Source organism: Oncorhynchus mykiss, chromosome 2 (assembly GCF_013265735.2).
Source record: "Oncorhynchus mykiss isolate Arlee chromosome 2, USDA_OmykA_1.1, whole genome shotgun sequence".
NCBI lineage: Eukaryota > Metazoa > Chordata > Actinopteri > Salmoniformes > Salmonidae > Oncorhynchus > Oncorhynchus mykiss.
The window spans coordinates 31018366-31040943 of record NC_048566.1 but is presented as its reverse complement, the minus strand read 5'-3'; the positions used below and the strand labels follow the sequence as shown (position 1 = coordinate 31040943).

General features: G+C 44.2%; 8 non-coding genes across 8 annotated transcripts; all 8 read left to right on the top strand.

The window, feature by feature from the left end:
* The first annotated feature begins 1741 nt into the window (after positions 1-1741).
* On the top strand, positions 1742-1823 carry trnas-aga. Its single transcript has one exon. It is a non-coding gene; the product is annotated as a tRNA-Ser (tRNA).
* Positions 1824-7107: 5284 nt separating this feature from the next.
* trnas-aga lies at positions 7108-7189 on the top strand. The gene has a single exon. It is a non-coding gene; the product is annotated as a tRNA-Ser (tRNA).
* A 1981-nt stretch (positions 7190-9170) lies between these two features.
* On the top strand, positions 9171-9252 carry trnas-aga. The gene has a single exon. It is a non-coding gene; the product is annotated as a tRNA-Ser (tRNA).
* Positions 9253-11233: 1981 nt separating this feature from the next.
* Positions 11234-11315, top strand: trnas-aga. Its single transcript has one exon. It is a non-coding gene; the product is annotated as a tRNA-Ser (tRNA).
* A 1930-nt stretch (positions 11316-13245) lies between these two features.
* Positions 13246-13327, top strand: trnas-aga. The gene has a single exon. It is a non-coding gene; the product is annotated as a tRNA-Ser (tRNA).
* A 3273-nt stretch (positions 13328-16600) lies between these two features.
* Positions 16601-16682, top strand: trnas-aga. Its single transcript has one exon. It is a non-coding gene; the product is annotated as a tRNA-Ser (tRNA).
* A 1981-nt stretch (positions 16683-18663) lies between these two features.
* trnas-aga lies at positions 18664-18745 on the top strand. The gene has a single exon. It is a non-coding gene; the product is annotated as a tRNA-Ser (tRNA).
* A 1981-nt stretch (positions 18746-20726) lies between these two features.
* Positions 20727-20808, top strand: trnas-aga. Its single transcript has one exon. It is a non-coding gene; the product is annotated as a tRNA-Ser (tRNA).
* Positions 20809-22578: the final 1770 nt, after the last annotated feature.

The following is a 22578-nucleotide window of genomic DNA, read 5'->3' as shown; positions in this document are numbered from 1 at the left end:
CTTGCGCTAAACGTGAGTAAATAACCTTAGCTACATCGCCTTGCAATGTTGAATGCAGTTTTTTGTTGTTGTTGCTAACAGCATCTACTGTCCAGTAGTAGTAGCTAGCTAAAGTTAGCTGTTTGGATATCACACGGATGTATTAGCTAGCTATAATGAGATAAATATGAGGCTATGTTTGATTGTTTTTAGCCTGTTTCCAATGGAAAGGTTGCTTTCATTTTTGTCCTTCTGACTCCAATGCATTAGCTAACGTTACATTGCAAAAGGGCCGGCCCGTAGGTGGTGAATGTAGGAAACAACATCTCCACCCCGCTGATCCTCAACACTGGGGCCCCACAAGGGTGCGTTCTCAGCCCTCTCCTGTACTCCCTGTTCACCCATGACTGCGTGGCCATGCACGCCTCCAACTCAATCATCAAGTTTGCAGACGACACTACAGTGGTAGGCTTGATTACCAACAGCGACGAGACAGCCTACAGGGAGGAGGTGAGGGCCCTCGGAGTGTGGTGTCAGGAAAATAACCTCACACTCAATGTCAACAAAACAAAGGAGATGATCGTGGACTTCAGGAAACAGCAGAGGGAGAAGCCCCCTATCCATATCGACGGGACAGTAGTGGAGAAGGTGGAAAGTTCCTCGGCGTACACATCACGGACAAACTGAAATGGTCCACCCACACAGACACACAGCGTGGTGAAGAAGGCGCAGCAGCGCCTTTTCAACCTCAGGAGGCTGAAGAAATTTGGCTTGTCACCAAAAACACTCACAAACTTTTACAACTGCACAATCGAGAGCATCCTGTCGGATAGTACAGATATTTCTGTACTAACAGTTTTCACCAATGTTCTCTTTATAATACTATGATAATGTTATATCAGTGGAGGCTGCTGAGGGGAGGACGGCTCATAATAATGTCTGGAATGGAATCAAACTATGTGTTTGATGCATTTGATACCATTCCACTGATTCCGCTTCCAGCCATTACCACGAGCTCCTCCTCCCAAATGTATTTTACCTTTATTTAACTACGCAAGTCAGTTAAGAACAAATTCTTATTTTCAGTGACGGCCTAGGAACAGTGGGTTAACTGTCAGTTCAGGGGCAGAACGAAAGATTTGTACCTTGTCAGTTCGGGGATTTGAACTTGCAACCTTCCGGTTACTAGTCCAACGCTTTAACCACTAGGAGGTGCCACCAATCTCCTGTGTTTTCTGTTTAAACAATAAGTAAGGGTTGAGCCTTGGGGTACTCCCTTGGTGACAGGCAGTGGCTGAGACAAAAAACAAACAGATTGCATACCAGAGAGAATACTATAGACATCAAGAAAGCCAGTCAATTGATTATTGACAAGTTTTCCAACACTTTTGATAAACGGGGAAAAATAGAAATAGGCCTATAACAGTTAGGATCAGCTTGATCTCCCCCTTTGGCGATATACCACAATCCCCCGAGGTGCCTTATTGCTATTTTTATTTATTTATTATTTAACTAGGCAAATCAGTTAAGAACAAATTCGTATTTTCAATGAAGGCCTACACCTGCCAAACACGGATGACGCAGGGCCAATTGTGCGCTGCCCTCTGGGCCTATCAATCACTGCCGGTTGTGATGATATAGCCTGGAAAAAATGGTTACCAACGTAATTTGAGTTTTGCTAAAACATAATATCAGTCAGTGTCTGATATATTTGTAATTTTATGTTGGCTCTTACCGGTTTCTGTCTTCAATAGCATCAGCAGTTGTCGTGGCCGAGTGGTTAAGGCGATGGACTAGAAATCCATTGGGATCTTTCCGCGCAGGTTCGACTCCTGCCGACAACGTGATATATTTCTCCTGTGATTGGTAATGCCCAGGCGTTTACATTGTATCAGCCTTCCTAAAATGCATTGTTATTTCATCAAGCATGTTAGCTAAATCACGTAGTTAGCTATGTAACGTTAGCTTGCTAAAACTGTTCCTCGCTTCACACCATCAGCACCACTGACGATACACCCAGAAAAACGGACAGCGAAGATATAGATGCCCTTCTTGAGGACATACTTGACGATGATTTCGATTCCCTTGCGCTAAACGTGAGTAAATAACCTTAGCTACATCGCCTTGCAATGTTGAATGCAGTTTTTTGTTGTTGTTGCTAACAGCATCTACTGTCCAGTAGTAGTAGCTAGCTAAAGTTAGCTGTTTGGATATCACACGGATGTATTAGCTAGCTATAATGAGATAAATATGAGGCTATGTTTGATTGTTTTTAGCCTGTTTCCAATGGAAAGGTTGCTTTCATTTTTGTCCTTCTGACTCCAATGCATTAGCTAACGTTACATTGCAAAAGGGCCGGCCCGTAGGTGGTGAATGTAGGAAACAACATCTCCACCCCGCTGATCCTCAACACTGGGGCCCCACAAGGGTGCGTTCTCAGCCCTCTCCTGTACTCCCTGTTCACCCATGACTGCGTGGCCATGCACGCCTCCAACTCAATCATCAAGTTTGCAGACGACACTACAGTGGTAGGCTTGATTACCAACAGCGACGAGACGGCCTACAGGGAGGAGGTGAGGGCCCTCGGAGTGTGGTGTCAGGAAAATAACCTCACACTCAATGTCAACAAAACAAAGGAGATGATCGTGGACTTCAGGAAACAGCAGAGGGAGAAGCCCCCTATCCATATCGACGGGACAGTAGTGGAGAAGGTGGAAAGTTCCTCGGCGTACACATCACGGACAAACTGAAATGGTCCACCCACACAGACACACAGCGTGGTGAAGAAGGCGCAGCAGCGCCTTTTCAACCTCAGGAGGCTGAAGAAATTTGGTTTGTCACCAAAAACACTCACAAACTTTTACAACTGCACAATCGAGAGCATCCTGTCGGATAGTACAGATATTTCTGTACTAACAGTTTTCACCAATGTTCTCTTTATAATACTATGATAATGTTATATCAGTGGAGGCTGCTGAGGGGAGGACGGCTCATAATAATGTCTGGAATGGAATCAAACTATGTGTTTGATGCATTTGATACCATTCCACTGATTCCGCTTCCAGCCATTACCACGAGCTCCTCCTCCCAAATGTATTTTACCTTTATTTAACTACGCAAGTCAGTTAAGAACAAATTCTTATTTTCAGTGACGGCCTAGGAACAGTGGGTTAACTGTCAGTTCAGGGGCAGAACGAAAGATTTGTACCTTGTCAGTTCGGGGATTTGAACTTGCAACCTTCCGGTTACTAGTCCAACGCTTTAACCACTAGGAGGTGCCACCAATCTCCTGTGTTTTCTGTTTAAACAATAAGTAAGGGTTGAGCCTTGGGGTACTCCCTTGGTGACAGGCAGTGGCTGAGACAAAAAACAAACAGATTGCATACCAGAGAGAATACTATAGACATCAAGAAAGCCAGTCAATTGATTATTGACAAGTTTTCCAACACTTTTGATAAACGGGGAAAAATAGAAATAGGCCTATAACAGTTAGGATCAGCTTGATCTCCCCCTTTGGCGATATACCACAATCCCCCGAGGTGCCTTATTGCTATTTTTATTTATTTATTATTTAACTAGGCAAATCAGTTAAGAACAAATTCGTATTTTCAATGAAGGCCTACACCTGCCAAACACGGATGACGCAGGGCCAATTGTGCGCTGCCCTCTGGGCCTATCAATCACTGCCGGTTGTGATGATACAGCCTGGAAAAAATGGTTACCAACGTAATTTGAGTTTTGCTAAAACATAATATCAGTCAGTGTCTGATATATTTGTAATTTTATGTTGGCTATTACCGGTTTCTGTCTTCAATAGCATCAGCAGTTGTCGTGGCCGAGTGGTTAAGGCGATGGACTAGAAATCCATTGGGATCTTTCAGCGCAGGTTCGACTCCTGCCGACAACGTGATATTTTTCTCCTGTGATTGGTAATGCCCAGGCGTTTACATTGTATCAGCCTTCCTAAAATGCATTGTTATTTCATCAAGCATGTCAGCTAAATCACGTAGTTAGCTATGTAACGTTAGCTTGCTAAAACTGTTCCTCGCTTCACACCGTCAGCACCACTGACGATACACCCAGAAAAACGGACAGCGAAGATATAGATGCCCTTCTTGAGGACATACTTGACGATGATTTCGATTCCCTTGCGCTAAACGTGAGTAAATAACCTTAGCTACATCGCCTTGCAATGTTGAATGCAGTTTTTTGTTGTTGTTGCTAACAGCATCTACTGTCCAGTAGTAGTAGCTAGCTAAAGTTAGCTGTTTGGATATCACACGGATGTATTAGCTAGCTATAATGAGATAAATATGAGGCTATGTTTGATTGTTTTTAGCCTGTTTCCAATGGAAAGGTTGCTTTCATTTTTGTCCTTCTGACTCCAATGCATTAGCTAACGTTACATTGCAAAAGGGCCGGCCCGTAGGTGGTGAATGTAGGACCACCCCGCTGATCCTCAACACTGGGGCCCCACAAGGGTGCGTTCTCAGCCCTCTCCTGTACTCCCTGTTCACCCATGACTGCGTGGCCATGCACGCCTCCAACTCAATCATCAAGTTTGCAGACGACACTACAGTGGTAGGCTTGATTACCAACAGCGACGAGACAGCCTACAGGGAGGAGGTGAGGGCCCTCGGAGTGTGGTGTCAGGAAAATAACCTCACACTCAATGTCAACAAAACAAAGGAGATGATCGTGGACTTCAGGAAACAGCAGAGGGAGAAGCCCCCTATCCATATCGACGGGACAGTAGTGGAGAAGGTGGAAAGTTCCTCGGCGTACACATCACGGACAAACTGAAATGGTCCACCCACACAGACACACAGCGTGGTGAAGAAGGCGCAGCAGCGCCTTTTCAACCTCAGGAGGCTGAAGAAATTTGGCTTGTCACCAAAAACACTCACAAACTTTTACAACTGCACAATCGAGAGCATCCTGTCGGATAGTACAGATATTTCTGTACTAACAGTTTTCACCAATGTTCTCTTTATAATACTATGATAATGTTATATCAGTGGAGGCTGCTGAGGGGAGGACGGCTCATAATAATGTCTGGAATGGAATCAAACTATGTGTTTGATGCATTTGATACCATTCCACTGATTCCGCTTCCAGCCATTACCACGAGCTCCTCCTCCCAAATGTATTTTACCTTTATTTAACTACGCAAGTCAGTTAAGAACAAATTCTTATTTTCAGTGACGGCCTAGGAACAGTGTGACAGGCAGGCGTTTACATTGTATCAGCCTTCCTAAAATGCATTGTTATTTCATCAAGCATGTTAGCTAAATCACGTAGTTAGCTATGTAACGTTAGCTTGCTAAAACTGTTCCTCGCTTCACACCGTCAGCACCACTGACGATACACCCAGAAAAACGGACAGCGAAGATATAGATGCCCTTCTTGAGGACATACTTGACGATGATTTCGATTCCCTTGCGCTAAACGTGAGTAAATAACCTTAGCTACATCGCCTTGCAATGTTGAATGCAGTTTTTTGTTGTTGTTGCTAACAGCATCTACTGTCCAGTAGTAGTAGCTAGCTAAAGTTAGCTGTTTGGATATCACACGGATTTATTAGCTAGCTATAATGAGATAAATATGAGGCTATGTTTGATTGTTTTTAGCCTGTTTCCAATGGAAAGGTTGCTTTCATTTTTGTCCTTCTGACTCCAATGCATTAGCTAACGTTACATTGCAAAAGGGCCGGCCCGTAGGTGGTGAATGTAGGAAACAACATCTCCACCCCGCTGATCCTCAACACTGGGGCCCCACAAGGGTGCGTTCTCAGCCCTCTCCTGTACTCCCTGTTCACCCATGACTGCGTGGCCATGCACGCATCCAACTCAATCATCAAGTTTGCAGACGACACTATAGTGGTAGGCTTGATTACCAACAGCGACGAGACGGCCTACAGGGAGGAGGTGAGGGCCCTCGGAGTGTGGTGTCAGGAAAATAACCTCACACTCAATGTCAACAAAACAAAGGAGATGATCGTGGACTTCAGGAAACAGCAGAGGGAGAAGCCCCCTATCCATATCGACGGGACAGTAGTGGAGAAGGTGGAAAGTTCCTCGGCGTACACATCACGGACAAACTGAAAGCAGCGCCTTTTCAACCTCAGGAGGCTGAAGAAATTTGGCTTGTCACCAAAAACACTCACAAACTTTTACAACTGCACAATCGAGAGCATCCTGTCGGATAGTACAGATATTTCTGTACTAACAGTTTTCACCAATGTTCTCTTTATAATACTATGATAATGTTATATCAATGGAGGCTGCTGAGGGGAGGACGGCTCATAATAATGTCTGGAATGGAATCAAACTATGTGTTTGAAACCATTCCACTGATTCCGCTTCCAGCCATTACCACGAGCTCCTCCTCCCAAATGTATTTTACCTTTATTTAACTACGCAAGTCAGTTAAGAACAAATTCTTATTTTCAGTGACGGCCTAGGAACAGTGGGTTAACTGTCAGTTCAGGGGCAGAACGAAAGATTTGTACCTTGTCAGTTCGGGGATTTGAACTTGCAACCTTCCGGTTACTAGTCCAACGCTTTAACCACTAGGAGGTGCCACCAATCTCCTGTGTTTTCTGTTTAAACAATAAGTAAGGGTTGAGCCTTGGGGTACTCCCTTGGTGACAGGCAGTGGCTGAGACAAAAAACAAACAGATTGCATACCAGAGAGAATACTATAGACATCAAGAAAGCCAGTCAATTGATTATTGACAAGTTTTCCAACACTTTTGATAAACGGGGAAAAATAGAAATAGGCCTATAACAGTTAGGATCAGCTTGATCTCCCCCTTTGGCGATATACCACAATCCCCCGAGGTGCCTTATTGCTATTTTTATTTATTTATTATTTAACTAGGCAAATCAGTTAAGAACAAATTCGTATTTTCAATGAAGGCCTACACCTGCCAAACACGGATGACGCAGGGCCAATTGTGCGCTGCCCTCTGGGCCTATCAATCACTGCCGGTTGTGATGATACAGCCTGGAAAAAATGGTTACCAACGTAATTTGAGTTTTGCTAAAACATAATATCAGTCAGTGTCTGATATATTTGTAATTTTATGTTGGCTATTACCGGTTTCTGTCTTCAATAGCATCAGCAGTTGTCGTGGCCGAGTGGTTAAGGCGATGGACTAGAAATCCATTGGGATCTTTCCGCGCAGGTTCGACTCCTGCCGACAACGTGATATTTTTCTCCTGTGATTGGTAATGCCCAGGCGTTTACATTGTATCAGCCTTCCTAAAATGCATTGTTATTTCATCAAGCATGTCAGCTAAATCACGTAGTTAGCTATGTAACGTTAGCTTGCTAAAACTGTTCCTCGCTTCACACCGTCAGCACCACTGACGATACACCCAGAAAAACGGACAGCGAAGATATAGATGCCCTTCTTGAGGACATACTTGACGATGATTTCGATTCCCTTGCGCTAAACGTGAGTAAATAACCTTAGCTACATCGCCTTGCAATGTTGAATGCAGTTTTTTGTTGTTGTTGCTAACAGCATCTACTGTCCAGTAGTAGTAGCTAGCTAAAGTTAGCTGTTTGGATATCACACGGATGTATTAGCTAGCTATAATGAGATAAATATGAGGCTATGTTTGATTGTTTTTAGCCTGTTTCCAATGGAAAGGTTGCTTTCATTTTTGTCCTTCTGACTCCAATGCATTAGCTAACGTTACATTGCAAAAGGGCCGGCCCGTAGGTGGTGAATGTAGGAAACAACATCTCCACCCCGCTGATCCTCAACACTGGGGCCCCACAAGGGTGCGTTCTCAGCCCTCTCCTGTACTCCCTGTTCACCCATGACTGCGTGGCCATGCACGCCTCCAACTCAATCATCAAGTTTGCAGACGACACTACAGTGGTAGGCTTGATTACCAACAGCGACGAGACGGCCTACAGGGAGGAGGTGAGGGCCCTCGGAGTGTGGTGTCAGGAAAATAACCTCACACTCAATGTCAACAAAACAAAGGAGATGATCGTGGACTTCAGGAAACAGCAGAGGGAGAAGCCCCCTATCCATATCGACGGGACAGTAGTGGAGAAGGTGGAAAGTTCCTCGGCGTACACATCACGGACAAACTGAAATGGTCCACCCACACAGACACACAGCGTGGTGAAGAAGGCGCAGCAGCGCCTTTTCAACCTCAGGAGGCTGAAGAAATTTGGCTTGTCACCAAAAACACTCACAAACTTTTACAACTGCACAATCGAGAGCATCCTGTCGGATAGTACAGATATTTCTGTACTAACAGTTTTCACCAATGTTCTCTTTATAATACTATGATAATGTTATATCAGTGGAGGCTGCTGAGGGGAGGACGGCTCATAATAATGTCTGGAATGGAATCAAACTATGTGTTTGATGCATTTGATACCATTCCACTGATTCCGCTTCCAGCCATTACCACGAGCTCCTCCTCCCAAATGTATTTTACCTTTATTTAACTACGCAAGTCAGTTAAGAACAAATTCTTATTTTCAGTGACGGCCTAGGAACAGTGGGTTAACTGTCAGTTCAGGGGCAGAACGAAAGATTTGTACCTTGTCAGTTCGGGGATTTGAACTTGCAACCTTCCGGTTACTAGTCCAACGCTTTAACCACTAGGAGGTGCCACCAATCTCCTGTGTTTTCTGTTTAAACAATAAGTAAGGGTTGAGCCTTGGGGTACTCCCTTGGTGACAGGCAGTGGCTGAGACAAAAAACAAACAGATTGCATACCAGAGAGAATACTATAGACATCAAGAAAGCCAGTCAATTGATTATTGACAAGTTTTCCAACACTTTTGATAAACGGGGAAAAATAGAAATAGGCCTATAACAGTTAGGATCAGCTTGATCTCCCCCTTTGGCGATATACCACAATCCCCCGAGGTGCCTTATTGCTATTTTTATTTATTTATTATTTAACTAGGCAAATCAGTTAAGAACAAATTCGTATTTTCAATGAAGGCCTACACCTGCCAAACACGGATGACGCAGGGCCAATTGTGCGCTGCCCTCTGGGCCTATCAATCACTGCCGGTTGTGATGATACAGCCTGGAAAAAATGGTTACCAACGTAATTTGAGTTTTGCTAAAACATAATATCAGTCAGTGTCTGATATATTTGTAATTTTATGTTGGCTCTTACCGGTTTCTGTCTTCAATAGCATCAGCAGTTGTCGTGGCCGAGTGGTTAAGGCGATGGACTAGAAATCCATTGGGATCTTTCCGCGCAGGTTCGACTCCTGCCGACAACGTGATATTTTTCTCCTGTGATTGGTAATGCCCAGGCGTTTACATTGTATCAGCCTTCCTAAAATGCATTGTTATTTCATCAAGCATGTTAGCTAAATCACGTAGTTAGCTATGTAACGTTAGCTTGCTAAAACTGTTCCTCGCTTCACACCGTCAGCACCACTGACGATACACCCAGAAAAACGGACAGCGAAGATATAGATGCCCTTCTTGAGGACATACTTGACGATGATTTCGATTCCCTTGCGCTAAACGTGAGTAAATAACCTTAGCTACATCGCCTTGCAATGTTGAATGCAGTTTTTTGTTGTTGTTGCTAACAGCATCTACTGTCCAGTAGTAGTAGCTAGCTAAAGTTAGCTGTTTGGATATCACACGGATGTATTAGCTAGCTATAATGAGATAAATATGAGGCTATGTTTGATTGTTTTTAGCCTGTTTCCAATGGAAAGGTTGCTTTCATTTTTGTCCTTCTGACTCCAATGCATTAGCTAACGTTACATTGCAAAAGGGCCGGCCCGTAGGTGGTGAATGTAGGAAACAACATCTCCACCCCGCTGATCCTCAACACTGGGGCCCCACAAGGGTGCGTTCTCAGCCCTCTCCTGTACTCCCTGTTCACCCATGACTGCGTGGCCATGCACGCATCCAACTCAATCATCAAGTTTGCAGACGACACTATAGTGGTAGGCTTGATTACCAACAGCGACGAGACGGCCTACAGGGAGGAGGTGAGGGCCCTCGGAGTGTGGTGTCAGGAAAATAACCTCACACTCAATGTCAACAAAACAAAGGAGATGATCGTGGACTTCAGGAAACAGCAGAGGGAGAAGCCCCCTATCCATATCGACGGGACAGTAGTGGAGAAGGTGGAAAGTTCCTCGGCGTACACATCACGGACAAACTGAAATGGTCCACCCACACAGACACACAGCGTGGTGAAGAAGGCGCAGCAGCGCCTTTTCAACCTCAGGAGGCTGAAGAAATTTGGCTTGTCACCAAAAACACTCACAAACTTTTACAACTGCACAATCGAGAGCATCCTGTCGGATAGTACAGATATTTCTGTACTAACAGTTTTCACCAATGTTCTCTTTATAATACTATGATAATGTTATATCAGTGGAGGCTGCTGAGGGGAGGACGGCTCATAATAATGTCTGGAATGGAATCAAACTATGTGTTTGATGCATTTGATACCATTCCACTGATTCCGCTTCCAGCCATTACCACGAGCTCCTCCTCCCAAATGTATTTTACCTTTATTTAACTACGCAAGTCAGTTAAGAACAAATTCTTATTTTCAGTGACGGCCTAGGAACAGTGGGTTAACTGTCAGTTCAGGGGCAGAACGAAAGATTTGTACCTTGTCAGTTCGGGGATTTGAACTTGCAACCTTCCGGTTACTAGTCCAACGCTTTAACCACTAGGAGGTGCCACCAATCTCCTGTGTTTTCTGTTTAAACAATAAGTAAGGGTTGAGCCTTGGGGTACTCCCTTGGTGACAGGCAGTGGCTGAGACAAAAAACAAACAGATTGCATACCAGAGAGAATACTATAGACATCAAGAAAGCCAGTCAATTGATTATTGACAAGTTTTCCAACACTTTTGATAAACGGGGAAAAATAGAAATAGGCCTATAACAGTTAGGATCAGCTTGATCTCCCCCTTTGGCGATATACCACAATCCCCCGAGGTGCCTTATTGCTATTTTTATTTATTTATTATTTAACTAGGCAAATCAGTTAAGAACAAATTCGTATTTTCAATGAAGGCCTACACCTGCCAAACACGGATGACGCAGGGCCAATTGTGCGCTGCCCTCTGGGCCTATCAATCACTGCCGGTTGTGATGATACAGCCTGGAAAAAATGGTTACCAACGTAATTTGAGTTTTGCTAAAACATAATATCAGTCAGTGTCTGATATATTTGTAATTTTATGTTGGCTCTTACCGGTTTCTGTCTTCAATAGCATCAGCAGTTGTCGTGGCCGAGTGGTTAAGGCGATGGACTAGAAATCCATTGGGATCTTTCCGCGCAGGTTCGACTCCTGCCGACAACGTGATATTTTTCTCCTGTGATTGGTAATGCCCAGGCGTTTACATTGTATCAGCCTTCCTAAAATGCATTGTTATTTCATCAAGCATGTTAGCTAAATCACGTAGTTAGCTATGTAACGTTAGCTTGCTAAAACTGTTCCTCGCTTCACACCGTCAGCACCACTGACGATACACCCAGAAAAACGGACAGCGAAGATATAGATGCCCTTCTTGAGGACATACTTGACGATGATTTCGATTCCCTTGCGCTAAACGTGAGTAAATAACCTTAGCTACATCGCCTTGCAATGTTGAATGCAGTTTTTTGTTGTTGTTGCTAACAGCATCTACTGTCCAGTAGTAGTAGCTAGCTAAAGTTAGCTGTTTGGATATCACACGGATGTATTAGCTAGCTATAATGAGATAAATATGAGGCTATGTTTGATTGTTTTTAGCCTGTTTCCAATGGAAAGGTTGCTTTCATTTTTGTCCTTCTGACTCCAATGCATTAGCTAACGTTACATTGCAAAAGGGCCGGCCCGTAGGTGGTGAATGTAGGAAACAACATCTCCACCCCGCTGATCCTCAACACTGGGGCCCCACAAGGGTGCGTTCTCAGCCCTCTCCTGTACTCCCTGTTCACCCATGACTGCGTGGCCATGCACGCATCCAACTCAATCATCAAGTTTGCAGACGACACTATAGTGGTAGGCTTGATTACCAACAGCGACGAGACGGCCTACAGGGAGGAGGTGAGGGCCCTCGGAGTGTGGTGTCAGGAAAATAACCTCACACTCAATGTCAACAAAACAAAGGAGATGATCGTGGACTTCAGGAAACAGCAGAGGGAGAAGCCCCCTATCCATATCGACGGGACAGTAGTGGAGAAGGTGGAAAGTTCCTCGGCGTACACATCACGGACAAACTGAAAGCAGCGCCTTTTCAACCTCAGGAGGCTGAAGAAATTTGGCTTGTCACCAAAAACACTCACAAACTTTTACAACTGCACAATCGAGAGCATCCTGTCGGATAGTACAGATATTTCTGTACTAACAGTTTTCACCAATGTTCTCTTTATAATACTATGATAATGTTATATCAATGGAGGCTGCTGAGGGGAGGACGGCTCATAATAATGTCTGGAATGGAATCAAACTATGTGTTTGAAACCATTCCACTGATTCCGCTTCCAGCCATTACCACGAGCTCCTCCTCCCAAATGTATTTTACCTTTATTTAACTACGCAAGTCAGTTAAGAACAAATTCTTATTTTCAGTGACGGCCTAGGAACAGTGGGTTAACTGTCAGTTCAGGGGCAGAACGAAAGATTTGTACCTTGTCAGTTCGGGGATTTGAACTTGCAACCTTCCGGTTACTAGTCCAACGCTTTAACCACTAGGAGGTGCCACCAATCTCCTGTGTTTTCTGTTTAAACAATAAGTAAGGGTTGAGCCTTGGGGTACTCCCTTGGTGACAGGCAGTGGCTGAGACAAAAAACAAACAGATTGCATACCAGAGAGAATACTATAGACATCAAGAAAGCCAGTCAATTGATTATTGACAAGTTTTCCAACACTTTTGATAAACGGGGAAAAATAGAAATAGGCCTATAACAGTTAGGATCAGCTTGATCTCCCCCTTTGGCGATATACCACAATCCCCCGAGGTGCCTTATTGCTATTTTTATTTATTTATTATTTAACTAGGCAAATCAGTTAAGAACAAATTCGTATTTTCAATGAAGGCCTACACCTGCCAAACACGGATGACGCAGGGCCAATTGTGCGCTGCCCTCTGGGCCTATCAATCACTGCCGGTTGTGATGATACAGCCTGGAAAAAATGGTTACCAACGTAATTTGAGTTTTGCTAAAACATAATATCAGTCAGTGTCTGATATATTTGTAATTTTATGTTGGCTATTACCGGTTTCTGTCTTCAATAGCATCAGCAGTTGTCGTGGCCGAGTGGTTAAGGCGATGGACTAGAAATCCATTGGGATCTTTCCGCGCAGGTTCGACTCCTGCCGACAACGTGATATTTTTCTCCTGTGATTGGTAATGCCCAGGCGTTTACATTGTATCAGCCTTCCTAAAATGCATTGTTATTTCATCAAGCATGTCAGCTAAATCACGTAGTTAGCTATGTAACGTTAGCTTGCTAAAACTGTTCCTCGCTTCACACCGTCAGCACCACTGACGATACACCCAGAAAAACGGACAGCGAAGATATAGATGCCCTTCTTGAGGACATACTTGACGATGATTTCGATTCCCTTGCGCTAAACGTGAGTAAATAACCTTAGCTACATCGCCTTGCAATGTTGAATGCAGTTTTTTGTTGTTGTTGCTAACAGCATCTACTGTCCAGTAGTAGTAGCTAGCTAAAGTTAGCTGTTTGGATATCACACGGATGTATTAGCTAGCTATAATGAGATAAATATGAGGCTATGTTTGATTGTTTTTAGCCTGTTTCCAATGGAAAGGTTGCTTTCATTTTTGTCCTTCTGACTCCAATGCATTAGCTAACGTTACATTGCAAAAGGGCCGGCCCGTAGGTGGTGAATGTAGGAAACAACATCTCCACCCCGCTGATCCTCAACACTGGGGCCCCACAAGGGTGCGTTCTCAGCCCTCTCCTGTACTCCCTGTTCACCCATGACTGCGTGGCCATGCACGCCTCCAACTCAATCATCAAGTTTGCAGACGACACTACAGTGGTAGGCTTGATTACCAACAGCGACGAGACAGCCTACAGGGAGGAGGTGAGGGCCCTCGGAGTGTGGTGTCAGGAAAATAACCTCACACTCAATGTCAACAAAACAAAGGAGATGATCGTGGACTTCAGGAAACAGCAGAGGGAGAAGCCCCCTATCCATATCGACGGGACAGTAGTGGAGAAGGTGGAAAGTTCCTCGGCGTACACATCACGGACAAACTGAAATGGTCCACCCACACAGACACACAGCGTGGTGAAGAAGGCGCAGCAGCGCCTTTTCAACCTCAGGAGGCTGAAGAAATTTGGCTTGTCACCAAAAACACTCACAAACTTTTACAACTGCACAATCGAGAGCATCCTGTCGGATAGTACAGATATTTCTGTACTAACAGTTTTCACCAATGTTCTCTTTATAATACTATGATAATGTTATATCAGTGGAGGCTGCTGAGGGGAGGACGGCTCATAATAATGTCTGGAATGGAATCAAACTATGTGTTTGATGAATTTGATACCATTCCACTGATTCCGCTTCCAGCCATTACCACGAGCTCCTCCTCCCAAATGTATTTTACCTTTATTTAACTACGCAAGTCAGTTAAGAACAAATTCTTATTTTCAGTGACGGCCTAGGAACAGTGTGACAGGCAGGCGTTTACATTGTATCAGCCTTCCTAAAATGCATTGTTATTTCATCAAGCATGTTAGCTAAATCACGTAGTTAGCTATGTAACGTTAGCTTGCTAAAACTGTTCCTCGCTTCACACCGTCAGCACCACTGACGATACACCCAGAAAAACGGACAGCGAAGATATAGATGCCCTTCTTGAGGACATACTTGACGATGATTTCGATTCCCTTGCGCTAAACGTGAGTAAATAACCTTAGCTACATCGCCTTGCAATGTTGAATGCAGTTTTTTGTTGTTGTTGCTAACAGCATCTACTGTCCAGTAGTAGTAGCTAGCTAAAGTTAGCTGTTTGGATATCACACGGATGTATTAGCTAGCTATAATGAGATAAATATGAGGCTATGTTTGATTGTTTTTAGCCTGTTTCCAATGGAAAGGTTGCTTTCATTTTTGTCCTTCTGACTCCAATGCATTAGCTAACGTTACATTGCAAAAGGGCCGGCCCGTAGGTGGTGAATGTAGGAAACAACATCTCCACCCCGCTGATCCTCAACACTGGGGCCCCACAAGGGTGCGTTCTCAGCCCTCTCCTGTACTCCCTGTTCACCCATGACTGCGTGGCCATGCACGCCTCCAACTCAATCATCAAGTTTGCAGACGACACTACAGTGGTAGGCTTGATTACCAACAGCGACGAGACGGCCTACAGGGAGGAGGTGAGGGCCCTCGGAGTGTGGTGTCAGGAAAATAACCTCACACTCAATGTCAACAAAACAAAGGAGATGATCGTGGACTTCAGGAAACAGCAGAGGGAGAAGCCCCCTATCCATATCGACGGGACAGTAGTGGAGAAGGTGGAAAGTTCCTCGGCGTACACATCACGGACAAACTGAAATGGTCCACCCACACAGACACACAGCGTGGTGAAGAAGGCGCAGCAGCGCCTTTTCAACCTCAGGAGGCTGAAGAAATTTGGCTTGTCACCAAAAACACTCACAAACTTTTACAACTGCACAATCGAGAGCATCCTGTCGGATAGTACAGATATTTCTGTACTAACAGTTTTCACCAATGTTCTCTTTATAATACTATGATAATGTTATATCAGTGGAGGCTGCTGAGGGGAGGACGGCTCATAATAATGTCTGGAATGGAATCAAACTATGTGTTTGAAACCATTCCACTGATTCCGCTTCCAGCCATTACCACGAGCTCCTCCTCCCAAATGTATTTTACCTTTATTTAACTACGCAAGTCAGTTAAGAACAAATTCTTATTTTCAGTGACGGCCTAGGAACAGTGGGTTAACTGTCAGTTCAGGGGCAGAACGAAAGATTTGTACCTTGTCAGTTCGGGGATTTGAACTTGCAACCTTCCGGTTACTAGTCCAACGCTTTAACCACTAGGAGGTGCCACCAATCTCCTGTGTTTTCTGTTTAAACAATAAGTAAGGGTTGAGCCTTGGGGTACTCCCTTGGTGACAGGCAGTGGCTGAGACAAAAAACAAACAGATTGCATACCAGAGAGAATACTATAGACATCAAGAAAGCCAGTCAATTGATTATTGACAAGTTTTCCAACACTTTTGATAAACGGGGAAAAATAGAAATAGGCCTATAACAGTTAGGATCAGCTTGATCTCCCCCTTTGGCGATATACCACAATCCCCCGAGGTGCCTTATTGCTATTTTTATTTATTTATTATTTAACTAGGCAAATCAGTTAAGAACAAATTCGTATTTTCAATGAAGGCCTACACCTGCCAAACACGGATGACGCAGGGCCAATTGTGCGCTGCCCTCTGGGCCTATCAATCACTGCCGGTTGTGATGATACAGCCTGGAAAAAATGGTTACCAACGTAATTTGAGTTTTGCTAAAACATAATATCAGTCAGTGTCTGATATATTTGTAATTTTATGTTGGCTATTACCGGTTTCTGTCTTCAATAGCATCAGCAGTTGTCGTGGCCGAGTGGTTAAGGCGATGGACTAGAAATCCATTGGGATCTTCCCGCGCAGGTTCGACTCCTGCCGACAACGTGATATTTTTCTCCTGTGATTGGTAATGCCCAGGCGTTTACATTGTATCAGCCTTCCTAAAATGCATTGTTATTTCATCAAGCATGTTAGCTAAATCACGTAGTTAGCTATGTAACGTTAGCTTGCTAAAACTGTTCCTCGCTTCACACCGTCAGCACCACTGACGATACACCCAGAAAAACGGACAGCGAAGATATAGATGCCCTTCTTGAGGACATACTTGACGATGATTTCGATTCCCTTGCGCTAAACGTGAGTAAATAACCTTAGCTACATCGCCTTGCAATGTTGAATGCAGTTTTTTGTTGTTGTTGCTAACAGCATCTACTGTCCAGTAGTAGTAGCTAGCTAAAGTTAGCTGTTTGGATATCACACGGATGTATTAGCTAGCTATAATGAGATAAATATGAGGCTATGTTTGATTGTTTTTAGCCTGTTTCCAATGGAAAGGTTGCTTTCATTTTTGTCCTTCTGACTCCAATGCATTAGCTAACGTTACATTGCAAAAGGGCCGGCCCGTAGGTGGTGAATGTAGGAAACAACATCTCCACCCCGCTGATCCTCAACACTGGGGCCCCACAAGGGTGCGTTCTCAGCCCTCTCCTGTACTCCCTGTTCACCCATGACTGCGTGGCCATGCACGCCTCCAACTCAATCATCAAGTTTGCAGACGACACTACAGTGGTAGGCTTGATTACCAACAGCGACGAGACGGCCTACAGGGAGGAGGTGAGGGCCCTCGGAGTGTGGTGTCAGGAAAATAACCTCACACTCAATGTCAACAAAACAAAGGAGATGATCGTGGACTTCAGGAAACAGCAGAGGGAGAAGCCCCCTATCCATATCGACGGGACAGTAGTGGAGAAGGTGGAAAGTTCCTCGGCGTACACATCACGGACAAACTGAAATGGTCCACCCACACAGACACACAGCGTGGTGAAGAAGGCGCAGCAGCGCCTTTTCAACCTCAGGAGGCTGAAGAAATTTGGCTTGTCACCAAAAACACTCACAAAATTTTAAAACTGCACAATCGAGAGCATCCTGTCGGATAGTACAGATATTTCTGTACTAACAGTTATCGCCAATGTTCTCTTTATAATACTATGATAATGTTATATCAGTGGAGGCTGCTGAGGGGAGGACGGCTCATAATAATGTCTGGAATGGAATCAAACTATGTGTTTGATGCATTTGATACCATTCCACTGATTCCGCTTCCAGCCATTACCACGAGCTCCTCCTCCCAAATGTATTTTACCTTTATTTAACTACGCAAGTCAGTTAAGAACAAATTCTTATTTTCAGTGACGGCCTAGGAACAGTGGGTTAACTGTCAGTTCAGGGGCAGAACGAAAGATTTGTACCTTGTCAGTTCGGGGATTTGAACTTGCAACCTTCCGGTTACTAGTCCAACGCTTTAACCACTAGGAGGTGCCACCAATCTCCTGTGTTTTCTGTTTAAACAATAAGTAAGGGTTGAGCCTTGGGGTACTCCCTTGGTGACAGGCAGTGGCTGAGACAAAAAACAAACAGATTGCATACCAGAGAGAATACTATAGACATCAAGAAAGCCAGTCAATTGATTATTGACAAGTTTTCCAACACTTTTGATAAACGGGGAAAAATAGAAATAGGCCTATAACAGTTAGGATCAGCTTGATCTCCCCCTTTGGCGATATACCACAATCCCCCGAGGTGCCTTATTGCTATTTTTATTTATTTATTATTTAACTAGGCAAATCAGTTAAGAACAAATTCGTATTTTCAATGAAGGCCTACACCTGCCAAACACGGATGACGCAGGGCCAATTGTGCGCTGCCCTCTGGGCCTATCAATCACTGCCGGTTGTGATGATACAGCCTGGAAAAAATGGTTACCAACGTAATTTGAGTTTTGCTAAAACATAATATCAGTCAGTGTCTGATATATTTGTAATTTTATGTTGGCTATTACCGGTTTCTGTCTTCAATAGCATCAGCAGTTGTCGTGGCCGAGTGGTTAAGGCGATGGACTAGAAATCCATTGGGATCTTTCCGCGCAGGTTCGACTCCTGCCGACAACGTGATATTTTTCTCCTGTGATTGGTAATGCCCAGGTGTTTACATTGTATCAGCCTTCCTAAAATGCATTGTTATTTCATCAAGCATGTTAGCTAAATCACGTAGTTAGCTATGTAACGTTAGCTTGCTAAAACTGTTCCTCGCTTCACACCGTCAGCACCACTGACGATACACCCAGAAAAACGGACAGCGAAGATATAGATGCCCTTCTTGAGGACATACTTGACGATGATTTTGATTCCCTTGCGCTAAACGTGAGTAAATAACCTTAGCTACATCGCCTTGCAATGTTGAATGCAGTTTTTTGTTGTTGTTGCTAACAGCATCTACTGTCCAGTAGTAGTAGCTAGCTAAAGTTAGCTGTTTGGATATCACACGGATGTATTAGCTAGCTATAATGAGATAAATATGAGGCTATGTTTGATTGTTTTTAGCCTGTTTCCAATGGAAAGGTTGCTTTCATTTTTGTCCTTCTGACTCCAATGCATTAGCTAACGTTACATTGCAAAAGGGCCGGCCCGTAGGTGGTGAATGTAGGAAACAACATCTCCACCCCGCTGATCCTCAACACTGGGGCCCCACAAGGGTGCGTTCTCAGCCCTCTCCTGTACTCCCTGTTCACCCATGACTGCGTGGCCATGCACGCCTCCAACTCAATCATCAAGTTTGCAGACGACACTACAGTGGTAGGCTTGATTACCAACAGCGACGAGACGGCCTACAGGGAGGAGGTGAGGGCCCTCGGAGTGTGGTGTCAGGAAAATAACCTCACACTCAATGTCAACAAAACAAAGGAGATGATCGTGGACTTCAGGAAACAGCAGAGGGAGAAGCCCCCTATCCATATCGACGGGACAGTAGTGGAGAAGGTGGAAAGTTCCTCGGCGTACACATCACGGACAAACTGAAATGGTCCACCCACACAGACACACAGCGTGGTGAAGAAGGCGCAGCAGCGCCTTTTCAACCTCAGGAGGCTGAAGAAATTTGGCTTGTCACCAAAAACACTCACAAAATTTTAAAACTGCACAATCGAGAGCATCCTGTCGGATAGTACAGATATTTCTGTACTAACAGTTATCGCCAATGTTCTCTTTATAATACTATGATAATGTTATATCAGTGGAGGCTGCTGAGGGGAGGACGGCTCATAATAATGTCTGGAATGGAATCAAACTATGTGTTTGATGCATTTGATACCATTCCACTGATTCCGCTTCCAGCCATTACCACGAGCTCCTCCTCCCAAATGTATTTTACCTTTATTTAACTACGCAAGTCAGTTAAGAACAAATTCTTATTTTCAGTGACGGCCTAGGAACAGTGGGTTAACTGTCAGTTCAGGGGCAGAACGAAAGATTTGTACCTTGTCAGTTCGGGGATTTGAACTTGCAACCTTCCGGTTACTAGTCCAACGCTTTAACCACTAGGAGGTGCCACCAATCTCCTGTGTTTTCTGTTTAAACAATAAGTAAGGGTTGAGCCTTGGGGTACTCCCTTGGTGACAGGCAGTGGCTGAGACAAAAAACAAACAGATTGCATACCAGAGAGAATACTATAGACATCAAGAAAGCCAGTCAATTGATTATTGACAAGTTTTCCAACACTTTTGATAAACGGGGAAAAATAGAAATAGGCCTATAACAGTTAGGATCAGCTTGATCTCCCCCTTTGGCGATATACCACAATCCCCCGAGGTGCCTTATTGCTATTTTTATTTATTTATTATTTAACTAGGCAAATCAGTTAAGAACAAATTCGTATTTTCAATGAAGGCCTACACCTGCCAAACACGGATGACGCAGGGCCAATTGTGCGCTGCCCTCTGGGCCTATCAATCACTGCCGGTTGTGATGATACAGCCTGGAAAAAATGGTTACCAACGTAATTTGAGTTTTGCTAAAACATAATATCAGTCAGTGTCTGATATATTTGTAATTTTATGTTGGCTATTACCGGTTTCTGTCTTCAATAGCATCAGCAGTTGTCGTGGCCGAGTGGTTAAGGCGATGGACTAGAAATCCATTGGGATCTTTCCGCGCAGGTTCGACTCCTGCCGACAACGTGATATTTTTCTCCTGTGATTGGTAATGCCCAGGCGTTTACATTGTATCAGCCTTCCTAAAATGCATTGTTATTTCATCAAGCATGTTAGCTAAATCACGTAGTTAGCTATGTAACGTTAGCTTGCTAAAACTGTTCCTCGCTTCACACCGTCAGCACCACTGACGATACACCCAGAAAAACGGACAGCGAAGATATAGATGCCCTTCTTGAGGACATACTTGACGATGATTTCGATTCCCTTGCGCTAAACGTGAGTAAATAACCTTAGCTACATCGCCTTGCAATGTTGAATGCAGTTTTTTGTTGTTGTTGCTAACAGCATCTACTGTCCAGTAGTAGTAGCTAGCTAAAGTTAGCTGTTTGGATATCACACGGATGTATTAGCTAGCTATAATGAGATAAATATGAGGCTATGTTTGATTGTTTTTAGCCTGTTTCCAATGGAAAGGTTGCTTTCATTTTTGTCCTTCTGACTCCAATGCATTAGCTAACGTTACATTGCAAAAGGGCCGGCCCGTAGGTGGTGAATGTAGGAAACAACATCTCCACTCCGCTGATCCTCAACACTGGGGCCCCACAAGGGTGCGTTCTCAGCCCTCTCCTGTACTCCCTGTTCACCCATGACTGCGTGGCCATGCACGCCTCCAACTCAATCATCAAGTTTGCAGACGACACTACAGTGGTAGGCTTGATTACCAACAGCGACGAGACAGCCTACAGGGAGGAGGTGAGGGCCCTCGGAGTGTGGTGTCAGGAAAATAACCTCACACTCAATGTCAACAAAACAAAGGAGATGATCGTGGACTTCAGGAAACAGCAGAGGGAGAAGCCCCCTATCCATATCGACGGGACAGTAGTGGAGAAGGTGGAAAGTTCCTCGGCGTACACATCACGGACAAACTGAAATGGTCCACCCACACAGACACACAGCGTGGTGAAGAAGGCGCAGCAGCGCCTTTTCAACCTCAGGAGGCTGAAGAAATTTGGCTTGTCACCAAAAACACTCACAAACTTTTACAACTGCACAATCGAGAGCATCCTGTCGGATAGTACAGATATTTCTGTACTAACAGTTTTCACCAATGTTCTCTTTATAATACTATGATAATGTTATATCAGTGGAGGCTGCTGAGGGGAGGACGGCTCATAATAATGTCTGGAATGGAATCAAACTATGTGTTTGATGCATTTGATACCATTCCACTGATTCCGCTTCCAGCCATTACCACGAGCTCCTCCTCCCAAATGTATTTTACCTTTATTTAACTACGCAAGTCAGTTAAGAACAAATTCTTATTTTCAGTGACGGCCTAGGAACAGTGTGACAGGCAGGCGTTTACATTGTATCAGCCTTCCTAAAATGCATTGTTATTTCATCAAGCATGTTAGCTAAATCACGTAGTTAGCTATGTAACGTTAGCTTGCTAAAACTGTTCCTCGCTTCACACCGTCAGCACCACTGACGATACACCCAGAAAAACGGACAGCGAAGATATAGATGCCCTTCTTGAGGACATACTTGACGATGATTTCGATTCCCTTGCGCTAAACGTGAGTAAATAACCTTAGCTACATCGCCTTGCAATGTTGAATGCAGTTTTTTGTTGTTGTTGCTAACAGCATCTACTGTCCAGTAGTAGTAGCTAGCTAAAGTTAGCTGTTTGGATATCACACGGATGTATTAGCTAGCTATAATGAGATAAATATGAGGCTATGTTTGATTGTTTTTAGCCTGTTTCCAATGGAAAGGTTGCTTTCATTTTTGTCC